Source organism: Schistocerca americana, chromosome 1 (genome assembly GCF_021461395.2).
Source record: "Schistocerca americana isolate TAMUIC-IGC-003095 chromosome 1, iqSchAmer2.1, whole genome shotgun sequence".
Lineage (NCBI taxonomy): Eukaryota > Metazoa > Arthropoda > Insecta > Orthoptera > Acrididae > Schistocerca > Schistocerca americana.
The window spans coordinates 728,413,344-728,417,936 of NC_060119.1; positions in this window are offsets into that span (position 1 = coordinate 728,413,344).

A 4,593-nucleotide genomic window follows, 5' to 3' on the forward strand; every position below is an offset into this window, starting at 1 on the left:
CAGTCCAAGCACGTGGTAGTGTTCACAGCATCGGTATGCGAGTACTTTTTTCGTATTACAAGTTTTATTCCGTCCGGGCGTATCAAAAGCTGGAACACAAAGTTAAAAATGCTATTCCAACTATCTTTCAGGCTGAACTCCTGCGCATGTCTCACAGTTTAGTAAATGGAACACAGCGCAGCATCTACGTCAACGATGGCTACTTCCGGCATCTTCTGTGATGTTCATTAACAACGGTTTGTCCCGTATCAGCCTCTGTGTTAACATTTTCCAGGCCAGTTTCATTTTGCCCACTTTGTAGTTCGAGGTTGGGTATGGACGATATCCTTAACTGAACAACAGCAAGCAGTATCGAAAGCAATATGATTTATACTGTTCCAAACCAGTAGGAAGGAAAAGTATTTTCTGGATACAATTTGACGTTGAAAGCGGTCATTGACCTTGACACACTGTGTAATCAATGAACTTGAGCCATCCCTCACGAGTTACCCACACATAGAGGCAGGTCAAAGAACATGATTGTCTTACCTTGAGCACATGACGCATTCACTCCTGTCCCCTCTCCATTACCGCCCCGTATCTCTCCCAGCCCTCCGCTCTCCCCCAATGACAGCCCACTGTTTTATATGCTATTAAAATGAAACAGCCAATCAATACGTACCCCATTATCGCCAGCTTGCCCTATTATAGTGGCACTACCCAGTGTTTTACGTAAAAGTATTAAATCTGTGTTCGACTTTTATGATTTAAAGAAACTTTATTGTTTAAAGAAAACACAGAAAATCCAAACATAAATAGACAGACAGGGCAATTGGACCACTATCCAGCAGAATGTGAATCCGATGTCTTAAGAATCTTTCGAGAATACAAAATTAACACAACGAACAGATTATAGTTCCCACTGACATGTTTTGGGCCATGAAAAGATTAGAATACGTGGATTCTCACCGCTTAATTTCAAGTCAGAAGGTATTAGACTTCGGTGACCAGCCCATGTTGAGCGAGAAAACCTTTAAGGCGTGCAGTAAATTTCTCATTTTCTGTCACACCTTCTCAGACAGTTAGACTGACTTTCCAGTGATCATCTGAGGTTCTTTTCTCAGGGCCAGGTCATTTTTCTCACAATGTCCGTTTCATTTCCTCCCGAACGTTTTCGGTACGATGTGGTCCGGTGCAGAGGGAGAGTATTCGAGAAGAGAAGTTTTGTTTCGCCCTGCAGATGCCCTCAGCACCGTTGATGACCCATACAATATGATCTTGTCCTGCTACATACAGTTTACGGTCTCAGGATGTCGCACTGTTGGGTTGGTAATGTTACTCATAATATGAGTATACTGCGCAGCATGAGGCCCACCTTCTATCCAGAGAAGCATTCCAAGACTGCAGATAGAGACCTAGTTTCACGCTGCTGCATACGCCTGGCCACTGGAAGGTGTCTCGTGGATTATTTGGGATCGACCTACAGCACGAACCGTCTTCTTCATGGATGCAAATTTGATCTGTAGCCTGATTTACCAAAAGCGAACAGTGTCCATTGACACTCAAATGCAGTAAGTCTAGAGTACTTCAATAGTACCACATGTAAACCGGAACTCTGGCGTCAAATTTCACCATTTCGCTATTCTGAACCGATGCTGAATTGCGCCAATATCAAGCTGTCATACTCCGACTAATTTCCCAGTTTCTCGATACCGTAGTATCCACTGTCCTGCAGTGTGCTCAGGTTTCCCATACTGTGCCGAAGCCTCTAATACCAACAAACAGCATTCCCCCACAAGATCAACGCTGCAGTATCGAATAGACATGACTCTTGAATAAATCTGCTGGACCCAAACTAAGGTTATTAAGGTATCTTACCTTATTTACTGGTTGCTACTGGTTGCCACAGAATATGGATAACGTGCGAGATGCAGTCTAACGTGTCTCACTATTCCGCAATAAAAACATTCCAGAATGACCACCGACTTATGATAAGGTGACCTGATACAGAATTCAAGCATTTCTGCCTCTAATTTGTGACAATTTAGGCTTTTCTGCAGGAACAAAAATTTTGAAGGTAGTTCACTGATACACTCTGCACTCGTGGCCTTAGAACGTAACGGGATTACAGCTGAGGGTAGCAAGTAGTGTTCTGAAAAGTGTCAAAGCGTCTTTCTCCAGCCGGATGCAATACTGCGTTTTTCGTATTATATTTTACATTACGTTGTAGTTTTCTGACATATCAATAAAAGATGTTATTTGAGAACAAATATATTAACAGTCCTTCTGCGTCATGTTACCGTCGGGATCGCTGTCAAATAGATTAATTTTATAGGCTACGCTCTCAAGTATATCGTGTTTGTTTTATCTAAATAAATATTTTGTCGTGTGATTAATTTCATTACAACTAGAAATGTTTGTTACAAGCCATAACAGGAAACAAATGTGCTAGAAACAAACGTCTGATAGAAATAATTGACAATTAGTTCAGCCACAACAAATTCCTGTGATATTTTATTGCTTATGTACTACTGTTATCAATAATGTGTTATTATCAGTAGTAGCATTGCTGTCAGCAGTGTCACGGAACTACAGAGTTTTTGATAAAAAATCTGAGTTCTATGTCTGTAACAACAGTGACTGCTCAGATTCAATATCTAAGTCGACAAGCAAATGTCAGAATTCTAATTCAAGAAATGTGCACAACCAGTCAGGTATTACATAACAAGACTGAAACAAAATGTATGACTCATTTACGGAATGTAGCGGATCGTTAATGCTTTACTAATGGCAAGTTATCTATATACTTTTCTTAGCATTTGGTACGTAAATGGCACGTGTATTAGTGACACAGGAGTGTCGCTGTGTACCTTCTGTTTATCATACTGCGACGTTATCCGGCCTTACGTGAAATTCTGTGTATACGAATTTTTAAATGTGTCTCATTATGTAGACGTTATTTCAGTCCCCAACGTTATTGTGGTGTCTGAGGCCCAAAGAGTTAAAACTTTCTACAGTCGTAAATTCAGTGTGACTCAGACACAATCTTGCATGAAAAATTCTTTAAAGCATTGGAGATGAATGCCGCAAAGTGTCTCAAACATCTGCAGCCACCTCACTATCCAGTCTTTGTATCCATACGAGTTTATTCTCCTTGTATAAATATCTAGTAGCCGTAGAGCCATCAAACTATTTTTAGTTTTAATAAAAATTGGCTATAAACTCACAAACCTTGACATAAACTGCTGGAAAATAGTGACTTGCAATATGAAGTAAGCTTTTCGTTTGATGAAATCACTCATAACACGTCTGAAGAATTTACATTTGCAAAGAAGAACGTAAAACACTGTAAGGTATGAAATACTGCCGTAATAAACGGCTACGCTGACATCGGCGAAGACTGGAGTCGGAGAAGTAAGGAGCCCCCAGTAGGGGTCTCTGTGTTCGGCAGACAGTTCCAGAATTAACGCGCCGTCACTGCACTATATCACACGACAAAGAGGAGTAGTATGTACTTTTTGTGGACAACAAACTGAATCTCTAATATTTGTGATATGTCTTCTCTCTTGAACAACGATCGCGTCTTTTTTTTTGTGTGACTGGGAATCTAAATGATGCTTTATGTAGTCTAATAACACGCAAAATCCGGCTGAAAATTTTTATGAGCATTTGTGCGTTTCTCATATAGTCTGTCACCAACAATTCAGCGATAATAGAAACCGTATAGCAGAAATTATTTCATTCTTGATTGATTTCCAGAGACTTTGTATTGTATTTGTATTTCTTTTACGCCCCTGTAAATTGTGATTTAATAGATAACGATACAGAACAAGCCACGCTCAATATAATCCGTACATACTATGAGTTTGAAATCATAATACGAGTTGAATATTAATAACACAATTGTAAAACAAAAAAAAAGAACGGTAAGGTTACCGAAAGGAATAAGTATGGTTAAGAATGTTGTTCAGTTGTACTAATCATAAAATTCCACAGGTACAGAACAGAAGCAGCGGTCGTACAAGTACTCTTTCAGCTCCACTTTAAACTTATATACGAGGGTAACTCAAATGAAAACTTAAATTTGTAATAACAAATCGAAATTTCGCGCCGTTATACTGTACGTTGGTTAGCGTGCTACAAACAGCGTGCAGAATAGCCTGCAGGTGGCAGCATAGTGCAGATGCATACATACCGTCGCAGTATCAGTATAAAGATGGCCGCCCCACTTGCGGCTTGCACCAGGGAAGAAGAGTGATCTGTTATTCAGTTTTTGCGCAGTGAAAGTGTGAAACCTATTGAAATTCATCGACGAATGAAGGTTCAGTACAGTGATGCACGTTTGTCACAGCAGCAAGTCTACGAATGGAGTAGGAAGTTCGCAAATGGTGTGACTTCAATGGAAGATGCTCCTCTTCCACTTCAGGCACAACGAGTTGTGACTTCACAGACCATTGCAGCAGTTGAAGCCATAGTGCAGGAAAACCGCCGAGTGGCACTGAATGACATTGCAGCATGTTTGCAGATAGTCATGGGTCAGCACACCACATTGTGCGTGATGTGCTACAGTTTCACAAAGTGTCAGCAAGATGGGTGCCACGGCAGCTGACTCCT